The sequence below is a fragment of the Carya illinoinensis genome, chromosome 8 (genome assembly GCF_018687715.1).
Source record: "Carya illinoinensis cultivar Pawnee chromosome 8, C.illinoinensisPawnee_v1, whole genome shotgun sequence".
Taxonomy (NCBI): domain Eukaryota; kingdom Viridiplantae; phylum Streptophyta; class Magnoliopsida; order Fagales; family Juglandaceae; genus Carya; species Carya illinoinensis.
Window position 1 is genome coordinate 37,598,409 of NC_056759.1, and position 27,467 is coordinate 37,625,875.

Below are 27,467 nucleotides of genomic sequence, written 5' to 3' on the forward strand. Positions count from 1 at the left end.
GTGTCGTCGACCTTTTGTGGAGTTGGTACATATACTCAACTACTAGACGCTTGGGCTTCATGGAGAGGGTGTGGCTTGATATCTCTACACCGCATGTACGTCAAAAACTGTCCTGGTAGCTCTTCCAAAAGGGCTTGGACCACAGAAATATGCCCACCTACACATGGCACACAACGACTATGTTATAGTTGAAGTTAAATGATGGGGTTGAAGCAAAAACAAAACAGCTGCAACAAGATAAAAGTAAAAGGAAACTGTTCATGCCATTTGATACAAAAGTCAATAGGCCCAAACAGAAGATACAAACGTCAACGAAAAAATGAAGTTGAACTGACTTTTGGGTTGTAAATGAAGGAGCCAAGCTGTTTGGTGTTGGTCAACTTGGTCGGTCAATGTTTAATCCATGAAGAGTTAAAAAAAACACACAAAATGAAGGACCAAGACAGTGGTGCATGGCAACAGCAGTTCATGCATCAGACACAATTTCAGTGTTCAAACCCACCCTTTAATCCTTTCTTCACTCCAATGAATAATTATCTAGCCGGGCATTGCAATCAACGATGTGGTTTTGTTGCTTTCTCTCTCCCCACAAAAAAGCTCTTAACTGTCTCTAAAAAACTCTCCCTCCCAACCTCACGCTGTGAGGAACAAAGTACCTCCCAACTTCTCCCTCCCCTTTCCCTCCTCAATCTTCTCCCCATTCTAGATTTTCTCATTCCATTTCTCCAGTTTTTTTTTAAAAATTTCCCCTCATCTTCTTCCTTCTTTTGTCTCTATTTTGTTAGGTCTTGGAGGTTAGTTCTACTGCTGTCCGATCGTTTCCAACCACCACAAGCCCACCATATATAGAATCCCCACCATTCGATCATCCATAGCCACTCGCCACCCCTCGCCTGCTCTCTTTTCGGCAGTTAACTCTTCTTTACTTGCACCTCAAGTCCCTAAAGTGTTTTCCATAATTTCGTTTTCACCTCCATTTTCCGCACCCTGGCACCATTTCCCTGGAAATGTAAACTCTCAATTTGTTTTTGTCAATCCACTTATGACCTCCACATGCCTTATCTTTGATTTGGCTGCTGGCCGATCTACCATCCACCACCACAAGATCAATATTCTGATTGGTGCATGAGGCCCATGTGTCACCTTCCTCAACAGTTTCCTTCTTTTTTTGGGAAACAAACTCTCTTCTTATTTGCTAGAAGCAAACATTTGTTCTTGCTTATTATTCTGAGAATAGGGAAGATGTGAGCATGGGGACTCTCCCAACACTCCAAAGCAGTTAATTATGGTGCATCATTACCATCGTGGCTCTCAGTCACAAGACCACAAGCTCTTAGTTGAATGCACCAAGAACAACCTTTTATGATAGATCCCTCAATTTGGCAAAGAAACATGTATCTGGACCCAATTTTAGCTCCATATGTGCACGTGCCATTATGTACTTACCATGAACATCTCGCATTGGAACAAACTGTACAATGTCACGTGTAGCAACACGATCTGTAGAGCTCTCTAATCATTGTCCTTTATCAGCATCAAGGACCCGTTACAAAAACTTAAGTTAGATGACAGATTAACACGAGGGTAAGTTCAAGTTCTAGGAAAACAATGCCATACCTCCATTTGTCCAAAATCTGCACCTCCCACTCCCACTATAAGAATTGATAGTGGAAGATCAGATGCCTTCACCAAAGCACCTTTCGCTTCTTGAACGTCTGTAAGGACTCCATCCTAGAAAAGGTGACAATTTATTTGATTACCAAATGAAGGACTGAAGGTGGAAAGAGACAACAAATGAAGTTAATTATTCTATTTACCGTAATAATGAGCAAGACAAAGTACTTTTTGCTGTTGTATGAAACGGATTGGCTTGCAATTTGAGCAGCTGTTTTAATCACTTGGCCAAACAACGTTGGTCCTGCCAGAGTAACATTATGTAGAGCACTTGCATAAGCAGACATGATGCCTTCAACTCCTTCGACCTATTGAAAATTAGAAGCTAAATGCGTTACTTGAGGAGTAGGAACATGTAGTTTTCATTAGGATGATACTAATGCTACGCAACAATCACAAATCACTTGATTTCAATGTGAGTCTTATAACGGTAGGTATCATTTTCATTATGTGAACAATTGTACAAGGAAGAAAAAAAGCACCGTACGTAGAGTGTAACATATAGCATTATGAAGAGTATTGGGTGATAACTCGATCGATCCATTTGATTTTTGTCGTTTTCATTTACTTAAAAAAAATTTTGAAGGACCATAAAGACTTTCTAAAATGATTGTATATATATAACAGTTTTGCATGTGTCATGGTTATCTATACTCGATGTTTTTTCAACTAATGCTTTTACCAGCTTCTTACTTAATTGGTTGACGCTGACTATGACACTCTATTCATAACTAGAAGTGTTAGAGGAAGAAAAAAATCAAACAAAGCAAAAAAGATAAATATTAAATTTGTTAAGACCAGACAATGATGAGATACACAAGTTGAAACAAAAAAGAAGAAGGGATTAACTACAGTATTGCAGGAGGGCAAACAAGATGGCAATAGTTCTGTGGAAATGCCAGTAGATGCAAACCAAAATGTTGCAATGTTGCATCAAAGACGAAGAAACAATAATTATAAAATGGGCTCTTCTCACCTCAAAGCTTCTTGCGCTTCCATTCAGGTTGAAGCAATGTGAGATGGTTCCATCAAATGTTTTCCCACTGAAGCCCCAAGCAGGAAAGCGCCTATCAGAATCATAAACTTTAACCACCTCCCCAACCTCCATTATAGCCTGAAAAAAATTCAGTTATCAAACAGATTCGCCCATCAACAATAATTTCTTTAAATACAAGCTAACAGAAGGCCCCCTTAACAAACCAGAACAAATAAACTTGTTCTTCTCAAAAACTCAAGAAAGCAAATTGGATATTGAAAACAAGCCACTTGATCAAATTGAGTTATAACAGAAATAAAAGAAAGCAATTTAGAAACATGTTTAGGGACCGAACTTCATAAAAATATATATATATATATACACACACATATATGAACCAAATCAAGATAACAACTAATTTCCCAGGTCAGTGTTATATGTGAGGAGGTAAATTTGAGGGTCAATATCATAATGAAAATACAACTCAGGAGCTCATATAGGATAAATCGATATGGAGGAGAGGAAGGACATGCCAATTGATCCAAAGACCATTGGCTACAATCTTGTATCTTCTGTTTCAGGATGCACAGACTCACCTTCTGATAATAATTCAAATGGCCAGAAGGATCAATGTAGTGTAAAGAATCTGGGTTATGAGGATCTCCATTTGAGGTTGGACCAATTAAAATTGAATATTCAAATTATGAATAAGACATTCGGGCTAAACATTTACAACCAGAAAAAAGAGAACAAAAAATAAAAAATTCAATTATCACGTGTATAAATAGTCCTATAGAAATTACTTACCTGTAAAGTCAACCGCAACCATAAAGTTAAGCTCAAATCCACAAGGTATAAAGAATAACTCACTGCCTTTGATTGAAAACAATCCTCAAGTATTTTATTGATTCAGTTTTCGAGTAGATATATACATCACACATGTTCTATCTTAGGAAAGTATATAAAGTCTAAAATTTCAAAATATACAACAGTTACAAAATAATAAATGTACAGAAACGTATGAATTGATTTTCCTTTGTTGTCACAGATTGCTGAAATCGTGGATATGCTTGACTGTCTACAGCTTCTATTTTGGTCACTATTGTTTTCCTTAATACGCTCTCGCAAGATTGGGCTACCATCGGCTAGACCAAGCTTGAGTCTTAGAAATTCTGTACGCTGTTTTGAGAGTGGCTTTGTCAGTAAGTCCGCAAGCTGATCTTCAGTGTGAACGTGATGGACATGGAGTGTGTCTTTTTTAACTAAGTCACACACAAAATGTAAATTGATTTGAATATGCTTCATCCTTGAATGTTGAACTGGATTGAAGCTCAAGTGGGTTGCACCAAGGTTGTCACAAAGAAGTAGAGGTGGTGCCTTAAGCGAGAAATCAAGTTCATGAAAAAGAGCTAACAACCACATAGTTTCCGATGCTGCATTAGCAAGTGGACGGTATTCAGCCTCAGTGGAGGAGCGGGCAACAAATGTTTGTTTCTTAGAGCTCCATGAGATAGGATTGGAGCCAAGAAAAGTAATATATGCCGAAGTGGAAGTGCGATCATCCTTGTTTCCTGCCTAGTCAGCATCACTATATGTTGTCAAGCATGAACCAGCTGATTTTTCTAGTTGAATGCCATGGAATATTGTCTGCTTTAGATATCTCAGAAGCCTTTTAGTTGCTGTCCACTGAGTAACAGTCAGTTTGTGCATGAACTGTGAGAGTTTGTTGATAGCAACTTCGCCCATCAATAATAATTTCTTTAAATCCAGGCTAACAGAAGGCCCCCTTAACAAACCAGAACAAATAAACTTGTTTTTCACAAAAACTCAAGAAAGCAAATTGGATATTGAAAAGTGAAAACAAGGCACTTGATCAAATTGAGTTATAACAGAAATAAAAGAAAGCAATTTAGAAACATGTTTAGGGACCAAACTTCATAAATATATATATATATACACATATATATGAACCAAATCAAGATAACAACTAATTTCCCAGGTCAATGTTATATGTGAGGAGGTAAATTTGAGGGTCAATATCATAATGAAAATCCAACTCATGAGCTCATATAGGATAACTCAATATGGAGGAGAGGAAGGACATGCCAATTGATCCAAAGGCCATTGGCTACAATCTTGTATCTTCTGTTCCAAAGAATATGCCTATACTAGTTTTGGAGTCAAAATAATACCCTGTTGAAAGCACCAGATCAGGATGCACAGACTCACCTTTTGATAAGAATTCAACTTGCCGGAAGGATCAATGTAGTGTAAAGAATCTGGGTTCCGAGGATTTCCATTTGAGGTTGGACCAATTAAAATTGAATATTCAAATTATGAATAAGACATTCGGGCGAAACATTTACAACCAGAAAAAAGAGAACAAAAAAAAAAATCAATTATCACGTGTATAAATAGCCCTCTAGAAATTACTTACCTGTAAAGTCAACCGCAACCATAAAGTTAAGCTCAAATCCACAAGAAATGTAATCAAGAAAGTTGTATTGTTCCTTCTCACAAAATTGATCCACACAGAGCTCTCCCTTCAAAACCTATATTGATTAATCATTGAACAAATGCAAATTCAAATAAAATGAATAAACCGAAATATTTTAAAAAATTCTACTGCAATTATGAATAAGTACCTTCTTGTGACCATGATGAGATGTTATAGTAAGATTTGCACCACTTCTACCTTCATGAAGTTTTTCTAGGTTGGCCATTGACTTCTGAAGTTTACTGATATGGTAAATTTAAGAACAGTATCTTCTTTAGAACCAGAGACTAAACTTAGATAACAAGGGAAACCAAGCAAAAATGAATCCGCAGATTAACTAAATTCCACTTACCCAATAAGCGAATGTTTGTGTTGAGACCATTATACCCTCTGCCTCACTGCAATGCCACTCACAACAATCTTCTAGAATAGATGAGAATATTCAGGAAGAATCAACCTGTAAACAGAAACAATGATGTGGCACAATTCTGTTACGATTTACTTTCTATATATACTCTGCACTGTGCAATGTAAAAGGAATGAAAGGTAGTGGCTAGTAATACAAACTCTATTATTCAATTCAATAGAAAACTTTCATCAAACACGTCTTGTGCTTTTATTTTCTTCAACATGGTATCATGAGCCTAAACAGGACTCGCGCCTCTTTTTTTTTTTTTCCCTTTCCTTTGCTTCTTTTTTACTTCTCATGGCACCATCCGATAAATCAACCCCCACTAATATCCTAAATACAACCTCTCATTTCATCACAATCAAGCTTACCATAGATAACTATCTTCTATGGAAAGCTCAGATAGTACCTTTTTTAGAGGGTCATCAATTATTCGGGTATGTGGGTGGCTCATTTCGTATGCCTCCTCCATCGAAAACTGATACTCCCAATCCTGAGCATACTAAGTGGGTTCTTCAAGATAAATTGATTATGTCCACTCTTAATGCTTCCCTCTCTGAGTCGGTGCTAGCACAAGTTCTTGATTGCACTACATCCTTTGCAATCTGGAACACGCTTCAAAGTCTCTTTGCTGCAAAATCGTCTGCCCATGTAGTCCACACTAAATTTCAGTTAGCATCTTTAAAGAAAAGCCCAGAATCTGCTTCCGATTATTATAATCGGGTGAAAAATCTTGCTGCTTCGTTAAGTGCTGCAAGACACCCATTGAGTGATTCTGAATTTTCCATTGCTCTTCTTGCGGGACTAGGTTATGAGTATGAATCGTTGGTAACTTCACTTACCACCCGTCCAGATGACATTTCCTCTCATCATCTCTATAGTTATCTTTTGAATCATGAAGCTCGTATTTCTAATCAAACTCAAAACCTTCTTTCTAACACCACTCTTGCTGCGCATAATACCACCTGTTTCTCTCCCACTCAAGCACCCACTCATGGTCGATCTCAGTCTCGTGGAGGACGACGAGGTCATTTTTCACCTCGTGGTTTCTACTCAGGACAGAGATCTTTTTCTCCAAATAATATGCCTTTTTCTCCAACTGAGTCTCGTCCTCAGTGTCAAGTGTGCCAAAAATTTGGTCACAGCTCTGTCTTGTTATCATCGGCTCACAGCTCCTTTTCTAGCTTCTCCTTCATCATCTCACACATCCAACTATACCTCACTTTCTCAGTCTCCTTCACCAGCCACTACTTGGTTTCCGGATATTGTTGCTTCCCACCACTTTACATCTGAATTCAATAACCTCAACTTGGAGTTGACGCTGTATCAGGGACTTGACCAAGTTTGCATCGGGGATGGCTCATCACTGCCCATCCATCATTTTGGCACAGCTCACTTGCCGACCTCTTCTAGAAAATTTCTCTTAAACAATCTTCTTCATGTCCCCTCCATTTCACGCAATCTACTGTCTGTGCGTCAGTTTTGTAGTGATAATAGTGTATTTTTTGAACTTCACTCTAGTTTGTTTTTTGTGAAGGATTCACACTCCCGGGAAGTACTTCTTCAGGGTCACGTTAAAGATGGCCTGTACGTCTTGCCACCATCTGCTGAAATCTCCATTTCCTCTCCACAAGCTTTCTTAGGCGTTCGGACTTCTGCTCAATTGTGGCATTCAAGGCTGGGACATCCCTCTCCATGCACCACTTCACTTATCTTGCATTGGTTCAATCTTCCTCTCTCTACTATTGCTTCAATAAGTCATTGTCCTGCTTGTTCCAGTGCTAAAGCGCATGCTCTGCCTCATCCGTCTTCTCCCTCACGTTCAAATCAACCCTTTCAACTTTTGTTTCTAGATGTTTGGGGCCCTGCCCCTGTGCCTTCCATGCATGGCATGCGTTATTATCTTTCTTTAGTTGATGATTTTTCAAAGTTTGTCTGGTAATTTCCTATGCAAGTTAAATCTAATGTAACAGCCTTAGTCGTGGCTTTTCTTCATTATGTGAGTAACACTTTTAATACTACAGTTGTTTCAGTTCAAACTGATTGGGGAGGTGAATTTTGTCCTCTTAAAAATATTTTTCAATCTTATGGTATAACTCATCGGGTCACATGTCCTCACTCCCATCAACAAAATGGGAGTGTGGAACATCGACACCGTCATATTGTTGAGACCGGTTTATCCCTTTTGTCTCATGCATCCGTTCCTCACATTTATTGGGCTCAAGCATTCAAACAGCTACTTTCTTAATAAATTCCATGCCAACTACTCTACTCCAAAATAGATCTCCTTTTGAAGTGTTAATTGGGCAAATCCCTGATTATAAATTTTTTAAAGTGTTTGGGTCCTCCTGTTGGCCCAATCTCAGGCCTTTTAATCAACATAAATTGGACTATCAATCCAAACCCTGTGTGTTTGTGGGCTATAGCCTTGATCACAAAGGGTACATTTGTCTTCATCTACCCACGGGCCGAACTTAAATCTCCAGGGATGTAATCTTTGATGAGACTCATCTTCCTTTTGCCTCTCAGTCCAACTCATCTTCCTCAATGCCTGATTTCAATTCTCGGCATAATATCTCCTCTCAACCCATATCCTAGCCTCCCATTATCTTTCCTCGACCCACCTACTCAGGCCCCCACGACCCAGCCCACGTCGTCCCTTAAGGTTCCTTCACCTTCCCTTATTCCTTCTTTCTCTTCATATTCACAATCCGCCGTTTCCTCTACAGTTCCTCCACAACACTCTGTGTCTATTCCTTCCACCGAATGCATCTCTTCCTCTCAAAATCAAGTTGTATCTTCCTCCAGTCATCCGATGCTCACAAGATCAAAAACAAATATTTTTTGTCCTCTCCGTCGAAATGATGGTACTATTTCTTTGCCTCCTTGCAAACTGACCATGTCTCTCACCGCCTCCTCTATTTCTACTTCCCCTATCATTCCTGAAGAGCCCACTTCATTTACAGAGGCCTCTAAATTTGTTGAATGGTGCACTGCCATGGCAACTGAGATCGATGCCCTTCTCAGCAATAAAACTTGGGAACTTGTCCCTTTCTCTTCCACATATAACCTTCTTGGCTCCAAATGGGTTCTAAAAACCAAATGAAACTCTGATGGATCACTTGAGCATCCCAAGGTGCGTCTAGTGGCTCAAGGGTTTCACCAACAACCCGGTTTGGACTACCATGAAACTTTCAGCCTGGTTGTAAAAATGATTACCATATGACTCTTGCTCTCTCTTGCTGTCACCTCTAATTGGCCTTTGCATCAACTCGACGTACAAAATGCATTTTTGCACAGTGACCTTGAGAAGGCGGTCTACATGAAGCAACCTCCCGGTTTCATGAATCTAGATTTCCCAGCTCATGTCTGTATGTTAAGAAAGTCTATTTACGGTTTGAAACAGGCTCCTAGAGCTTGGTTTGCTAAACTTAGTGATAGACTACTGCATCTTGACTTTACTTGTTCTAGCTTTGATTCCTCTCTTTTTATTATGCGTACAGCCTCTGGTTGTGTCTATATATTGATATATGTAGACGACATTTTGGTCACGGGTTCAAACTCTGTTCTTATTTTTGAATTTATCTCTTCCTTGAAACAATACTTTCCTGTTAAAGATTTAGGGTTGCTTCATTACTTTCTTGTTATAGAGGTTTGTTGAAATCAGTCTGGTCTATACTTGTCACAAACTAAGTATGTTACTGATTTGCTACTACGTGCTGGTATGATCAACTCCAAGGCCGTGGCCACACCTATGTCAGTTTTTGAAAAATTAACTGCCTTAGATGGGTCAACTTTTGAGGATCCTCACTGGTATCGTAGTGTTGTGGGAAGTCTTCAATACCTTGCTTTCACTAGACCTGATATCTCCTTTGCTTTCAACCGTGTGTGTCAATTTATGCACTGTCCACGTCTTCCCCATTGGGTTGCTATTAAACGTATTCTCAAATATCTTAATAATACTCACAACTTTGGTTTATGCTTTACTCCATCATCTGCTCATACTCTTGCTACCTTTTCTGATGCCGACTGGGCTGGCTGTCCTGATGATCGTCGTTTCATAAGAGGTTTTTGTATTTACTTTGGTACTCATTTAATTTCCTGGGGCTCTAAGAAACAACCTACTGTTGCTCAATCTTCTACTGAAGCTGAGTATAAATCTGTTGCTAATACTGCATGTGAAGTTCTTTGGTTGCAATCACTATTAAAAGAACTTGGCATTCAACCCTCTCATCCACCAACACTTTGGTGTGACAATCTTGGAGCCACTTATCTTACTCTTAATCCAGTTCTGCACTCAAGGACAAAGCATGTGGAGTTAGATTATCATTTTGTTTGGGAAAGAGTTGCTACAAAATCCTTACAAGTATCCTTCATTTCAAGCAAAGATCAGATTGTTGACATCATGACTAAGCCACTCTTTTCTCCTCGGTTCACACAGCTTCGATCCAGTCTCACCATTTTTCCAGTGATGCATGGATCGCGGGGGGATGTTGAGACTATTATACCCTCTGCCTCACTACAATGCCACTCACAACAATCTTCTAGAATAGATGAGAATATTCAGGAAGAATCAACCTGTAAACAGAAACAATGATGTGGCATAATTCTGTTACGATTTACTTTCTATATATACTCTGCACTGTGCAATGTAAAAGGAATGAAAGGTAGTGGCTAGTAATACAGACTCTGTTATTCAATTCAATAGAAAACTTTCATCAAACATGTCTTGTGCTTTTATTTTCTTCAACAGTTTGCCACTGCTATTGAAATCAAAGCACTCGGTAATTAATAGGTTATCCTGCAACAAGTCAATTTCATGCACCACATGCATCTTCTTAATCGTCCAAATAGCATAATATCCTATAATATAGTGTGACCAAATCATAAGGTGACAAGTTTACCTTACTTCCAAATTGCTGCATACTCAGCCATAGGGGTTTCCATTTTGGATTTAAATTGTTGTTCACTACTTCAGTCTTGCATATTGGAATGGAGCCTCCACTCTCAACAATTCTAGATATTCTTAGAAAAGGGTCCTAGAATAAAGTGATGAATTTTAAGGATGAAACAAACAAGGAATATACATGCATACGTAACATAAAGCTTTGCAAATACATACACTTTTAGAAAATATGTCCTTGTTATCCAAGTAAGAACAATGGAACATCATCTCAACAACCCTCCTTGAAGCAACTGTTTCCTTTGCATGGATGGTGAGTACCCCTAAGTTCCTCAAACCCACATGCCCAATTTTAGTATGAAGACTAAGGGTTAAACTCCGATTTTGTTTGGTAAGTACCTGCCATGGAAGAGGGGGGAAGGATTTGATGTTTAGTAAGGTTAAAAATGGCAGCAATTGCAACATGCTCTTCAACTGCATCGATGGTAACCTAATATCTTAATATATCACTTAATTGGTGAAAAAGCTCTCACGATAGTCTTACTGCTATTGAAGCTTTTAATACCAAAATTCTAAAAATTGATATAATTTTATACTCAATTTGCACCGGCTTAGTGAATATGCATATGCATTCTCAATGAGCTTGATTGATCCTGTAATACCCAGAACCCAAGCCCAGACTAGATGGAAGCCTAGCCTTCAAGAGAAATCGACGCCGTTTTGGGTAAGCTTCCTCCCTTCTAAAATTTTTCTTGACCCATCGGTTACTTCTCTTATACTTTTCCATTCAATTTTTTTTTACACCTCCGAATCCCTCTCCACCCCGAGTTCCACCTCCCCACGCCTCTATAGTCGTTTTCTCCCTTCATATTTTTCTATCAACAAACTCTATCCATCCACAACTCTCATGCTCTCGTTTTTCTCTCTTTCAGAGTCTCTCCCATTCACTGCAAACCGCTAGTCAGCCACACTTTCATTTTTTTTCTTTCTTCTTTTGCATTTAGAAACTACCGCCACACACACTTCCTCCTCGACATCACCGCTTGCATAGAAAGTGCCATCGGGCACCTCACAGCCAGCCCTTCTCCAAATGCACAACAACCTTCCATTTGTAGAAACACATCCCGTGAGCCACCCTCAACCTTGGCAGAAACCACAACACAGACTTAAACCCCACGTTCAAGCAACAACCATCTTCATTGGCACCCAACCAACTCGTGAGCCACCAACCCGCCGCCTCTCTCCTCTCTCTCCACCATAAACTATCACTACCCCGATTTCGCCACATGAAACGCCGAGCACACGTGTTGGTTTTATGAAAACAGAACAATGTAAAAAATAGAGGAGAACTTCAACCAACACTTGTTTGATTGATTCTAAATATGTTCTACGTATGCCATAAACCAAATACAACTTATAAGCAATCTTGAAACAATCAGCAACTAATGACAGATAGTTCCAAAGCAAAACATTAATTGAGTTGGCTAAAAATAACAAGAGGCTAAAAATAGAGTTTATTGAAAAACTGCATCAACATCAATGTGCAGCAGCTTCAATACTCCTCCTTGATGCATTTTTTTGAAACTCCAAGCATCATACACAGCTTCTGAAATTTGTCTATAGGAAGTGCCTTTGTAAAGATGCCAGCCATTTGTTCTTCTGGCTTACAGAATTTAAGCTTAATTTCTCCTTTGGCAGCAACTTCTCTTAGATAGTGATACTTGATTGCTATGTGCTTAGTTCGGCTATGATAAACTGGATTCTTGGCCATTGCAATTGCTGACTTATTATCACAAAAAATCTCAACTGGAAGTTGTTGCTTTGCTCCCATATCTTCAAGTATTCTAGTCAACCATATAACTTGATTTGACTTGAAACTGAACCATCACCACTTGAGCTTTCACTGGCTGTTGGAACTCCAGACTCGATGACATCCCATAGATCAAGAGACAAGAACAAAGTCTTCATTTTTATGGGAGGAGAACTCAACCAACACTTGTTTGATTGATTCTAAATATGTTCTACGTATGCCATAAACCAAATACAACTTATAAGCAATCTTGAAACAATCAGCAACTAATGACAGATAGTTCCAAAGCAAAACATTAACTGAGTTGGCTAAAATTAACAAGAGGCTAAAAATAGAGTTTATTGAAAAACTGCATCAGCATCAATGTGCAGCAGCTTCAATAACACGGCTTGCATGGCAAGAAATCAACCGTCAAAGAGGCCCCAGTTTTTGACCCCCCGAAATAGAGGAAGTAGTCTTCCCTGCTGTGGGCCTCAAGCTAGCCACCCCACACTGCTAGTCTCCTCCACGCCATCGCCACCTGCACGAAGAGCGTCGTTGGGCACTACACGTCACTCCAGGTCTGCCATTTTTCCTCTCGGTAAGCCAGCGGCACCCTCTCGGCTTACTCTCTCTCGCCGTCTCTCTCTTTCTCGCTCATCATCACCTACTCTCTCGCAGTTATCTCTCTCTCTCTCTCTCTCTCTCTCTCTCTCTCTCTGTGTTTTCAGCAGCTCGGTGTGCATTGCATGCCATCCTTCTTTCTCTTGGCATTGCTTTGTTTCTGGTCTTGTATTTTATTTTATTTTTAGTGTAAGCTTCTTACGTGCCCTATGTTCCTTCCGTGTATTATTTTTGAAGTGTAGTGTAATTTTGTTTTTAAGTGTTAACCTATCTTTTGCAAGAGAAGTTCGTTTTACATTTATGCCATTGATATTTGAAGGCTATATCCGAATATTTGTTGGTTCAGTTTCTTCTTTGTGCTTGTTTTAAGTAGAACCTATTTTATGATGGCTTTGTTTTAGGTCTCAAATTAATTTGTATTTGTACTGATAGTATTTTATTTAAATTATTTGAAGTATCTATTTACAACTTGATTGCACAGAAAATATTAAGGTATCTTCATTATATTATTTAGTATTAATTTTACAAGTTGATTTTAGTAGTATTTTTTAAGAAGGTTTAATTGCATTGGGTATTATTAAACTTCTTGTAAAGTTGAATAATTATGTTAATTCTAAGAAAATGAACCTATTTTAAGAGAGAAAGTTTTCACGACTTATTTATGGGAGCTTATAGTAATCAAGTATTCTATATATATATATATATATATTTATATATGTTGTTAGTATTTTTAAACAAGTGTATTTATTGACTTTCATGATTAACTGAATATTTATTTGGTAATCTTTTTCGGTATGAATTCGATTATGTTTTACAGTAAGAATTCAATTAAGTGGATATTGATGGATTTAGAGAATGATGGTATGTGAGGAATTATGAGAATTTTGGGCTTTGAGGTAGTAAAATAGGTATTTTATGTGTAAATACGAGATATCTATTCAATTGGAGATTTATTCAAGTGACATGAATTTTCTATAGGTGATTATTGTGTTCGTTTGGCATTGTTGTGAGGAAATTCAGAGAGGCTAAGAAGTATAGGTAAGCGGGGTTCATATGCTAGTTTTGCATAAAAAATAAATGAACTGAGGTTGATTTGTAAAAATGTGCATGTTATGTTTTGAAAAGAAAATGTGAAAATAACCTCAGTTATATGTTCTGCATTCACTCATGAAATCTATATGAAAGAGAAAATGCTTTTTGACATGACAAGTGTAGACATGAGCAATATTTGATATGTTCTGAAATGTGAAAAGAGCGAATATGATATTTGAGATTTTTATTCATGTGATATGAAATGTTTTGGATTTGTTATTGATTATTTGAAAATGATACGAATGTGCTTCGCACGTGATTTGAATTGATATGAATATGAAAAACCTTTGGCATACTTATCTGTTATTATTCTGATTCTGAATATGGTTCTGATATGATGATATTGGTTCACGTGATATGTTTGCTACCAACATGATATGATATGAGTGCAACCACTTTGGAAACAAAATGGTCTTTTATGTGTTCTTTCCTGTGTGCACACTTGGGGTTCCGAGATTGAAAAAGGAAAAGTTTCACAATATAATACTGTCTGGTTTGGCCACCGGGGATAGCACAACCCTACCACGGGGATTAAATATGGTATATGATATGATACGATGCGATATGATATGATATGATATGATATGATGAGAATGTTTAGTTATGTTATGCCAAAGTATTTTTAAATATGATCATTTGTTTTTCTGAATATGAAAAGATTGAAACGTCACTCTGTTTTCTTGATAATATGTTTTGAGACCTACATATGAAAATGAAATGTTTCTGTTTTCTGCATAGGAAACTTTGTGAAATGGCTCATGTTGTACACACTAGTATATGTTCTTTACTTACTGAGTTGTTGATAACTCACCCCTTGTCTCCACAATATTTTTTAGATGATTTTGGATATTTTAGCTGAAAATCAGATTATGAAGCATTGGGTGAGATGATTTAAGAATGGTGGTTTAAGTTTACAGAGTTTCTATATGTGTAGTGGCGAAATTTATTAAGAAATTTTATTGTGTTCTGAAGACTTAACATTGTGGGAAATTTATTATATTGAGGAAATTAGTTTGAATCACAATTTCTTTATGATATAGGGAATATGGAATCTATAACTATTTTGTTGAAATGTGGATTTAAGTGATAGGAAGTAACTCTCCGACCCCTGCGGGATCGGGGCATTACAAATCCCCAGGCAGCATACCTATGATAGAACACACGTGGCCTCTCCAAGAAAATCTTAATCCTTCAATTTCAGCGTCTGAAACACAACAAAATAGATATATTTATAAGTGCAACAGAAAAATGGTTCATGCAAATTTTCTAAAAAATACAGATCATATGGTAATAGTTTAACATTATGTTTTCCTCTGGTGTTTTGTCTCTGATCCAACTCAGATTTTATCTGCACTTCTCCCATAAGTTGGTTTCTTTTCTCACATGACTAAGATTAAAAACAGTGACAATCTTAGGCTGACATAAACATACAGTTGGCATCCAATAGTCATTTATTATCGTTCTCAAATTAATTTTTTTTTGCCAATTCAATGTGTTTAACCATGTATCAACAAAAATACAACTGAACAGGCTAGTGAAAGTATAATGTCATCTAGCCAACACGTATTTTCTCAGAAAAACCAAAAAAAGAGTTCTAACTTGCAAATTGCAGTATTTAGCACTTAAAAAGTATTGGAAGAGATACTACAGAAACACTTAGCATGTACACTTTTTCGTGTATAATGTTGGTACAAATTATAACTGGACAAACATAACGTACAAAGATTTAAAATATTAGATACTCGAGAGCAGAAACTATAATGTACCTTCATAGGTATATTGTGAAATTTGGTATCAACATCATATACATGAAATCTGGAGCGAAAATAAAGAAGGGAAGTGCGAGTGAGTCTAAAGCAGTCAAATCAAAACAGGAGTTTCTGTCATAAATAAAAGAACTATATCTACAAAAAAGATAGGCATTTAAAATGAATTTGTAAAGCTTACACAAATGGTTGTACAATCTCGAACTGGAATGCAACTGTAACTTTTTCTATCCAAATGGGATTTGAGCTATTCAGTATAACCTTAGTGTGGCCTAACTCCCCTAGTTTTCCATCTATATTCTTCGCACATACCACTGCCATGGGATCACTTTGAACATAACAATATCTATTTTAGCTCAAACAATAGTAAGACACTAGTACAAACTAATATATTATTAAGAACACCAAAAATAGAACAAACTAAATTATATCACTAAGCACTGTAGTTTTCTTACCCAGGTTTTTCATCAGTGTATAGTAACTACCCATACTAACCAAGACAGTTATCGATCCACATACATAGTAATCCAGCTCATTACAAGAGTATGGCTACAAATATCTTATGTAAACAAAATACTGTCAAAATAGTAACATAACTTTTTTTTATAGGTAAATAGACATAGTCCAAGTACATAGAAGGTATAAAAATAGTAGCTTAACATAAAGTAACGATCAACTTACATGCCCATTGCCCCTCTGTTTTGGTTGTATCTCTTGAAGTGAAAATCACATAGTAAAATGTACTTCAACATAATGAACCAAAATTGTGATAGTTATCTCAAAATTTAGAACTGATTAATTCATAGAATTATGTTAACTCGAGAAATATTATACCAGAGTTTTGAATTCATACAAATTCAAAGTGTGGTTTGGATCATAATTTCCAGTCCGTGCTAAGCATAGAAAATATATAGGTGATGAAGGTGGACATTAGAGCAGCTAAACAAATGATTCGGCAAAGGAAAGAAGCTAGTATAAGCCCTCAGTAAACATCACTATCAAACATATGGTTATGTTCAGAGGAATACCTTTGAAAATTGAAATGATGTCACGATCTTGCAAGTTAATGGCTGATAGGGATAACTGCAGCACATATTAAAATAAGGCCCCGCTTGGTTACACAGATGAGATGAGATGAGATGAGATGTTTTAAATAGTAATAAATAAAATATTGTTATAATATAATTTTTGAATATTAATTTTGTATTGGGATTTAAAAAAGTTAGATTGTTTATTATATTTTGTATTGGGATTTGAAAAATGTGTAATGATGAATTGAGATGAGATGAGATGAGATGAGATTTTTGGTTTTGGCTAAACAAACAAGGCCTAAATGAATACATTTTGAAAAGGAAAAACAAATGAGTTAACAGTACATACATAAATAAAAAGAAACTAAAAACAAAAGAGCCACGCATGTAGATAAAATAACAATTCCAGATTTCGAAATCTCGTATAATACTGATAACCAATCCCATCCCCTGTAAAATTTTTGTTAGGCAATATACTGCTTTGGAGCTTGCCGTTATTCCACCCATTTCTTTCTAGTAAGGGGCAACAGAACTGCACAATTTCCATCTGTTGGAGATGAAAGAAATGGCAAGTAACCCTTTTCAAGAATATTGGTGGCACTTCAACCTTTGGCACTTAAAAATGAGAAATATTCAACTCCTACACAATACCAAAAGGCAACATGTTGCTTTTTTTTTTTTTTTTTGAAATACTCTTACTCCATTTCATTGAACTAAAGGAGAGATACACTGAGGAATGCCCTCCATAGTTACATTAAAGTCATCAGAAATGCTAAGAGCTCCTTTTGCTAATAAATGTGCTATGGTGTTACCGTTTCTCCTTACATGAGAAACACGCCACATTGCAAAAGTTTTGAGACATGTTCTAGTCTCACAAATAAACATACTCGAGCTGCTCCATGCTTCATTTTCTTCCTGTAGGGCCTTTGTTACCTGGAGTGAGTAACCCTCCAATTTGACTTGTGTCAGTCCAAGATCCTTGGCAAACTGAGCTGCTACTAGAGCTCCATAAGATTTGGCTAGGAGAGGATATGGGAGTTGCAATTTCTCGTGCCTCATGGTTGCTATAATCTGGCCCTTCTCATCCCTTATGACTACACCTATGCCAATCATGCTCTTTGTTTTATCTATTGTCCCATCCCAGTTGACTTTAAGCCAGTTTGCTAGTGGGGCTTGCCAAATCTCAGCTGAAGTCCTTGTCTGTTGGCCCTTCTTTTGAGACTGGGTTTTGTCCTTCGCTTCTTTAATCAACTCTAGTCTCAAGCTGGTTTCTCTGAGTAGACAATTTGGAGATAGGAAAATGTTTTTGAAGATATAAGAATTTCTTCTCAGCCATAGCTGTCTAGCTACCATCACAAATTCCAGTAACTCTGAATCATTGAGAACTTGGAGCATAGCCTAAAAAAAAACCAGCATTGGAAGTTGAGAGTAGGAGCTTTTTTGTAGCCTCATTGAGCATTGGCCCCAAATATCTTTTACTGCCTCATAGTTCCACAGAATATGTAAAGTGCTTTCCTCCTCTCGTGAGCAGATTGGACATAGTGGATCATTCACTATCTTTTTCTTGAATAAGTGAGTTGAGTAGGGAGGGATTCTTGGCATGCTTTCCACATAAACATCTTGTCACTTGGAGGGACATGTAGCTGCCATAACTTTTTCCAGACTTCTTTAAATGTTTTACTGGTTGAGGCTTGGCCTTTTCCTTCCATTTTCTTTGCTTTCTCCATGTGATATGCACTCTTCACTGAGAATGAGCCACTTTAAGTGCCATGCCATATGAGCCTGTCCTTGGAGTTCATGGAACTGATGGGAGTTTGAAGGATCACTGAGGCTTCCTCTTCTTCAAAAATTTCTTACACTAGCTCAGTTTTCCAACTCTTGGTTGAAGGGTCTATAGGGGTGGCAATATGTCACACGACCCGTTAACCCAACACGAACACGACACTATAATAGCGGGTTAGGGTTTAGCCTTAATGGGTTCGGGTCAAAACGGGTTGACCCGTTAAGACACGATTGCTTAACGGGTTGATAACGGGTTAATCCGTTTTGACCCTTTATAACCCGTTATGACACGTTAAGAAAGTTAAAGTTACAATTATACCTTATATCTAAAAATAAAATTGTTAGAATTTTAATTTCGATATTTTTATTATTTAGATTGTAGTTTTGGACTTATAATTAGTTTTTATAATTTTTATAGATATTGTAATTTTAACATTTATATAAAATTATGCTAAATTTAATCAGGTTAAAAAGGTTAATTTCAGGCCTATTCAACCCATTTATATAAATCGTTTAAAATGAGTTGTATTGTGTCGTATTAACCTATTTCGTAATATTTTCTTAATTTATTTGTTTACTTATAAAAAAAACATATTTCGTAATATTTATTAATGGGTCAAAACGGGTTGACACGACATGACCCGTTATGTTAATGGGTCGTGTTAGGGTTTGAGATTTTGACACGATAAGTTTAACGGGTCGGGTTAGGGTTGACCTATATGACCCGTTAACACGATTTGACACGACACGAACACGACCCTTTAACACGATTTGACACCCCTAAGGGTCTATAAGCTTAGCAACAGTGGTTTCACCATTCAAAACCTTAATAGGACTTGTGACCATTGCTGGTTTATACTTGACTAGCCATTTATCTGACCCTATTTTGATCTGGTCTCCTATACATAACCTCCATATTGAACCTGCCTCAATGGTTTGTCTAGCAGATAGGAGACTTCTCCATACAAAGGAGGGCTTGGCTCCCACTTTGGCAGATTGGAAACTCGAGTTTGGGAAGTACTTAGCTTTTAGAACCCTGGCAGCAAGTGATGTTGGGTCTTGGATTAACCTCCAGTAATTCTTGGACAGCATAGCTTTGTTGAAGACTTCAAGGTCCCTGAATCCCAAACCCCCCTAAGCTTTGGCTTGCCCCATTCTTTTCCATGAGATCCAATGAATTTTTTGTTCATTCTCTTGTTGACCCTACCAATAGTTATGGATTACACTGTTTATGGATTGTAGTAGAGTTAGGGGCAGCTTAAAAACACTCATTGTAAAAGTTGGAAGGGCTTGAATCACTGCTTTCAATTAGATTTCCTTCACTGCCTGAGAGAGAGTCTTGACTTTGTGGTTTCTCAGTCTCAACCTTATATTGTCTAGGATATTCTTAAAAGTTTTGAATCTATCCCTAGCAACCACAGGGGGTAGCCCCAAATACCTTTCATAAGGAATAAAGGTTCTTATTCCTGCTATAGATAAGATAAATTGTTGGGTTGGTCTGCTTGTATTTTTACTAAAGACAATTGAGGTTTTCTCAACATTTAATATCTGACTCGAGGCCCTTTCATAGAGTCTTAGTAAGCTGATCCTTCTACCCTATTCCAAGGCATTGGCTTTGCAAAAAAGGAGGCTGTCATCTGTAAAAAATAGGTGAGATACCCTCATCTATCCACGTGCTACTGGAACACCATGAATTAGTTCATTGTCCTTAGCTTTCTTAAGCAAGTTACTCAGAACTTTTGCATATAAAATGAAAAGGTAAGGGGATAGAGGGTCACCTTACCTTATGCCTCGAGTGGGGGAAAAGGCCTTTTGGGGTTCCCCATTAACAAGCAGGGAGTATGTGATTGTTTCAATGCAGTTCATCACCAAATCCACCCAAGTACTACAAAAATCCAGCTTGAGTAAAGCTGCTCTCAGAAATCCCCACTCCACTCTGTCATATGCTTTGCTCATATCTAACTTCAAGGCCATATAGCCCTCTTTCCCTATCATTTTACATTTCATGGTATGCAAATTCTCAAAAGCAACAATAATGTTATCTGAGATGAGCCTATTAGGAACAAAGGTTGATTGAGATTCAGATATGAGATTAGGAAGAATTTTTTTTAAGTCTATTTGCAATGATTTTTTAAATGAGTTTGTAGAGAACATTACAAAGTGAGATAGGTCTGAACTCTATTACTCTTGTTGGTGTCTTCTTCTTGGGAATGAGTGCAATGAAGGTGCTGTTAATACTTCCCATGCTGCCCCTCAAATTGAGCACATTCAAAACTGTCTCATAGACTTGAGGACCCACTATTAGCCAGTGTTTTTGATAGAACATAGCTGGAAAACCATCTGGTCCTGGGGAGCTAAGTTCATTCATTTGGAACATTGCTTCTTCCACTTCCTGTGTGCAATAGGGTCTAGTGAGGAACTCATTTTGGGACTCAGTCACTTGAGCTTCTAAATTGAACAGGCATTCTGTTGCGTGACTAGGATTAGAGGAGGTGAAGAGGTTAATGAAGTACTCTTGGAACAGGTCCCTAATCCCTTCTCTCGAGTGCACCACTTTATTATTGTCGCCTACCAGTTTCTTTATCCTATTGGTTGCCCTTCTTTATGATGCTGCCTGGTGGAAATACTCTGTGTTTCTATCCCCCTCTTTCAACCACCTTATCTTGGCCCTTTGCTTCCATTTGATGTTTTTAGCCTCTAGCTTGTTGTCCACTGCCCTCTGGACTTGCTTGATCTCCTCATTTAAGTTGCTTGTATTGTCCTCCTGCAGGTTAGAGAGGAGTTCTAGTTGAGCCTGAATCTCTCTCTCTGATGTGCCAAAGGTCTTCTTGCTCCATAGAGTAAGCCTTTGTTGGCAGTTTTTCAAACCTTCTGAGATGGGGTTCATACTGCTGTTGGCCAATCTAGGTGACTTCAAAGCCTCTTCCACCTTTGTATAACATTCTTCATTCAGTGTCCAACAGGCTTCAAACCTGAATGGTTTTGTTTGTCTGCTACCAAGGGATTGCTGCTGTTCCATGGTGATCCAGATAGGGGCTATGGTCTAAGTTAAGAGAGGGGAGGATATAAACACTTGGGTCTGTGTACAGATCTAACCAGACTCCATTTCCAAGTGCCCTGTCCAGCCTCTCTTTTGTAAAGGCTAACCCTTGCCTGCCATTGGTCCAGGTGAACTTGTTCCCTGTAAATCCCATATCTAGAAGTCCACACTTGGCTATTGTTTCCCTAAACATCTCCATTTGCTTGTGAGGTCTCGGGGGGCCTCCACTCTTCTCCCTATTGCTCAGAATCTCATTGAAATCACCTACACACAACCATCCATTTCCTGCTGTAGGTTTCAGTGCTTGCAATAGCTGCCAACTTTCATGTCTTTTCTCTGTAGTTGGGTTGCCATAGAAACCCGTTAGGATCCAGGTGACTCCTTCTTTCATATCTTTAACTGCCAGAGAGATGTGTGAGATTGTATAGGATATCACTTCTGCCTCTACTGCTTCTTTCCAAAAGAATGCTAGGCCTCCCCTAGACCCTATGGAATTAACCACAAAACTATGCTCATACTTAATCAAACACCTGATTGATTCCATTTTTTCTTTTCTACTCTTTGTTTCCATTAAAAAAAACAAGGTTGGGGACTTTGATTGTACCATAAGGCACAAATTATTAACTGACCGAGTGTTTCCAAGCCCTCGGCAATTCCAACTCAACCAACTCATCTTAGTTGGTGGGGCTGGACACCAGCTGATGAAGCGCTAAAATTGCATGATTAAAGTTACTTAAGCAAACAAATTGTTTAATAAAAAATGATTTAAGTACTTAATTATGCAATAGATCACATTACTTGAGTCAATTGATAAATTCTAGTATTTTGGTGCTTAAAAAGATTTATAATGCAATTGTTTCACATGAAAATAAATATTTCATTTTTATTCCTCTCATAACAGGGATAGTTTGGGCAATACACAGCAAAGATATCATTCAAGTGTGAATGCACACATGCAGGCCAGCCTCATTCGGACAGCACTTACTACACGTGCTGACCATTGCAAGACACATGCAATAAATCACACATGTGCAGCAGTTACTACACCAAAGCACCAGCAGAACATCTTGCAGAAAAATCTTCAACACATGCAGAACAGAAAAATCACATGATCAGCAGAAGTTCGGTCAAACATGCAACATGCAGAAAAGTTACAACAAACAGCAATCAATATGCAGAAAAATGGACCGAAAGCAGGAGTAGTCTTCGCAGATTTTCAGCATTCGGCAGAGTAATGTAGAAGTTGGTGTGTGAAGGTGCCGTGATTGAAGGAGCGTGGGTGAGCTTTCGTGTAGGAGTTTTCAACCGGTGGTGCAAGATTGGAGAAAACAACCAATTAAATAATTCTTCAAGAGGCAATCGGCTGAAAAAAAGGAGGAGAGAGTGAAGAAAAGGACGGAAACAAAAAGAGAGGAAATGAGAGAAAAGAAGAGAGCATCTTAGTCTTATTGGTTGGAATAAATTCATGTGTTGGAATTAAATAAAGTGGGGCTATTGATTTTTCGGCTATTGGACGACATATTGAGAGAATTAGTGGATGTGAGTGAAAGAAGGCAGTCGGTGCATGATGTGAAGTTTTATTTTGCTGGGAGGAATTCGGTGCAGTGTTTCCAGAAATAGAGAGGGTGAGAAGAGCGTGGAGCTTCCAGATATTTGTTGGAGTGAATTTAATGTGAAGGCAATTGGAGTTGAGAGAATTGGAGATAGGTGCAGAATTTTCAACCAAGTGAGATAGGACACATTGAGAGAGAAGTGGGGGAAGAGACAAGGAGAGAGGGAAGAAAGGTTGAAAGCAATTGGTGGGTGTAGAGTGAAAGAGATAGGAATTGAGAGAGTTAAGTGGGGGTGTGCTGGACGAAAAAGAAAAAAAAAAAAAAGAGATAAAGTGGGAGGAAAGATGAAGAGAGAAAGAAGAGACAAGAATAGAGTGAAAGGGATAGGTGCAAAATTAAGATGAAGAGAAAGAGGGACCGGTTAGTGGAATAAAATGATAGGAACAAAAAGAGTGGAACCGGAATTGAAGGAATCAATATTTAAATGATTCTTCAAGCTAAGTGGAGTAGTTGGAAATTAAATATTTGCATGATTTGAGAGGGACCAACCGGTGGAATTAAATGCTTCAAGAGGCAACTAGTTAACCGACGACAAAGAGGGAAAGAGAGAGAAGTGAAAGCAACCGGTGTGAGATAGGAATGCTGGAATAATTTGATTAGCTTCTTGGAGGAGAAATTGAGCTGCTGAGATTGAAGGAGTGACGTGTGGGCTGGACCAAAAAGCAAGAAGACAAGCCGAAATGAAGGAAAATAAATTTCAACAACCAAAGAAAAATAAGAAAGGGAGGTAGACGGCTGGAAGGAGAGGTCAACATTTACGGAAACAGAAAAAAAAGAAAGCAGAGTCGGAAGGTGAGGATTGGAGGGGCAGCCGAGTGATTGAAGGAATGATGAGTGGGGTCGGTTTTGGGTAGAGTAATTGGTTTAAATTGTGAAAGGAAAGAAAGCAGAGGGATCCTTCTTGCTGGAGTGAGACCAGCTGGTGAGAGAGGGAGATTACGAAGAGCTCTCATTAAAGAAAGAAAAGAAGTCATTGATGTTGGTTGGTTCGGATGAACAACAGAGTAGCTTTGAGTTCTATTTTATTTTCTTTTCTTTTGATTTAGACGCAGGCGGCTTGTTTATTTTTTTCTTTTCGTTCTTGTTAGTTTAGAGTTTAAGAGACATTCGAATTTATTTTCTGTTACTTTTACCTTTTCGTTTACGTTACTTGTTGTAGTTTTTTTATACTTGATCCTTTCTCTTTCGTCCAGACAATATTAGTTTTCATCTCATTTAAATATTTTCTCACAGATTTTAATATGGCTTTGTTTAGATTAATATTTGTTGTTAGAAATATCATGTGTAGCTAATTTCTTAAGCTTGGGTTGCGGAATGGGACGTGATTTGTTTTGGATTTTAGATTGATGCAATATTTTGTTGATAATGTTGATTTCACTAAGTTACTAGTTGGATTTAAATTGAAAATAGATTGAAGCTCTTGCTCTTGTTTTGTTGTTGACGTAAGGCACAACAAAAGCTTGAAAATTATCAAGGCTTCTCTCGTTTGTTTGTTAATGTGTGTTCAGCTAGTAAAATGGAAAATCCCTTAGGAAAATATTGCAAAACTTGAGCTTAACCTTTTTATCTTCCGATTATCAATGCCTTGATTGGGTTGTTAATCGAGAAAATTATCTAGAATCCAAAATAAAGAGAGTCCCAAACCCAACCCAAGTGTTCGTTAATTTGTTTTTTTTTTAGAAACTCCAATTTCAATTTCGATTATCTTTTTGCGTTTCATTTTAATTTTATTTTCATCTCTCATAATTGACACAATTGTTACTCAAAAATTTCACACACGCTTTGATAACCCATTGTCCCTGTGGAATACGATCCTGGACTTATCCTTGATACAACTTGACACTTCTACACTTGGAAGCACATTCGAAACCGAGTCACCAGCCATCACCATATCTTCCCTGCTATCAATCATGTCATGTTCCTTCTCCACTTTTGGTTTCTTGAGGGCCTTAATAGATGCTGATCTAGTGATAAGGCCTACCTCTCTCTTAGAGCCAGTTGGTATGTTTTCTTTGTTCACTTCTGTTAAGGGGCCTACATTGCCTTTATCCCTTGCTTTCCTTTTCCACGTTGGTTGACTCTTAAATTTCTGCAAGGCTTGGACTTGGTCTATGACAAAATAGGCCACCGAGGATGCTTGGGCCTTCAGGTCATTGTCCCTATAGAGATTCGATGCAGCTTGCTGGACCTTGTCATAGCTGGAGGTTTTTGCCTTGTTTATTGGTAGTGCAGATTCCTCAATGCCTTGCATCAGACAGGATTCTACAGCATTGAAAGCTTTCTTTAGCCTGCCCACAAATAGCTCCACATTTGTTTCCTTAAAAAGGGCCTGATTGCTTCCTACCTTTTGGTCGACAGAAAGGGGGTTCACAGTTGCCCTTTTTGTTTCTGTGATGTCCCCATCCTATAAGCTAGAGTTCTGGTCTACTGGTGTAGGTTCATGATTCTTGGTTGGAGTGTCATCCCTGACTTCTCTCTCCCCCTCCCATGGTTGCTCCCCTGCTTCTTCAGATGATCCCAAATTTCCATACCTTTTCCTTGGGAGATCACCTTCTCTAGTTGCTGGTGCTCAAAGCCAAGTCCCATATTGAAGCTTGCTGCTATCTGTATTCAGACTTTGGCAGCCTCTCTGTGCATGTTTTTAGACCCCACACTTGAAGCAAAAAGATGGCAAACGTCCGTATTTAAAAGGGATCCATGTTCTCTTACCTTCAAAGGTTAGGAAGAGTCCTCTCTGGAGAGCCTTTGAGATATCAACCTCCACCTTTAGTCTCAGAAACTTACCCCAGCCAATGCCTCTATCATCTGCTTGGACAGAAAGAGTCTTCTCAATAGTGTCACCAATCTTTTTGCCTACCTCTTCTGTCATGCTTGCCAAAGGCATGTTATAGGCATGGACCCAAAACTCTTCTGTGGTGAATGGAACTTCATTGATGGATCTATTCCCTTCATACAAGTGAAGACAGACCAACCACCTATCAAAAGACCAAGGCCTTCCTCGTATAACCTGTTGAAGGTCTTGCTCTTGGTGGAACTCTACTAAGTATTTATTGCTTCCAACTTTAGTAAATTGGATCCAGCTTTTGCATCTCCACACTCTTGACATAGTAGTCTTAAATGCTTCTCTATTTACTAGCCTTTCAGCAATGATCATAGCCAGCAAACAAGAATTACTATGTTGCACATTTTTTGCTGTTGAGTTGGAGGCCAAGATTATCTCCCATTTTTCCTTCTCCGTGAGACTAAGTTCTTCCCACTGTTTTGCTAGCTCCTCTGCCATGACACCTCTTCAAACCAGCAAAGCTAGCTTAAGAGACAATAACTCGGCTAGAGAGAAAAAACCTCAACCTTGAGAGGAGAGGACTTCAATTAATGCAACATGTTGCTTCATACAACCTCATTAGTCTCCAATTTACTAATATTCCGTTAAAATATCTAGCTTGACTAAAACATTTACTGCAGTCTTAAATTTAAGAAGTTGGTTACTATGTGGGGTATCAATTTAGTCAATCAAAACATCATCGTTTATCTATGCGCCAAAACACATGGCACCCTGACCATGCTATCCATTCCTGATTCTGAGAAACTAGTAATAGGCCAAACATTTAAATGATAGAATATCATAGGCAACATTGCGATGCATGCCCCGCATGCTTCATTTATCAAGCGAAACTCATAGCTTTAAGAGCGTTAAGGATGTAACATTTCAGAACCTTTGAAATACACACAAACTGATCCTCTACCATGCAACGAAAACTACTTCTTTGATAATTTTAAACATATATGTATTGAAACAAAACAACACTAAACACGAATACAAAATATTTATTATTTTATTATTTACTCTTTCTATATAACCTTTGTTTAATCAAGTTTTGTACCTTGCATTTGTATAAGAATAGTATTACAGGGAATGAACCGTCAAAATGAGGGGATAAACCCAATGGCATATTAGCATTTTCCGTAATATATATAGGTGTTAGAATGGCAGTCACTACCTCGACTCGGGTGAAGCATTGCTGGAGCCCCCGAGACCCATTGAAGAATTCAACGGCGTTGTTGTGGCCGGCATTGTTGTTGTTGGTAGCTGTGGAGCTATGTTGGACCCCACCCACGGCTTGCTTTGCTCTTTCCACGTCCAAAAAGTAGTTCCCCATCTATCTCTGTCTCTCAAGCCCAAATGAGATTCCTTTTTTGTTTTTGTTTTCTCTTCTTTATTTAAAACCCTAGATAAATTATTTACTTATCTCAAAAAAATTTTCAGAGCTCTT

At 38.1% G+C, this 27,467-nt stretch overlaps 1 pseudogene; it reads right to left on the reverse strand.

Annotated features, from left to right (window-relative positions):
* Nucleotides 1-27,353, reverse strand: LOC122274712 (annotated as a pseudogene).
* Between the last annotated feature and the right edge of the window lie 114 nt (nucleotides 27,354-27,467).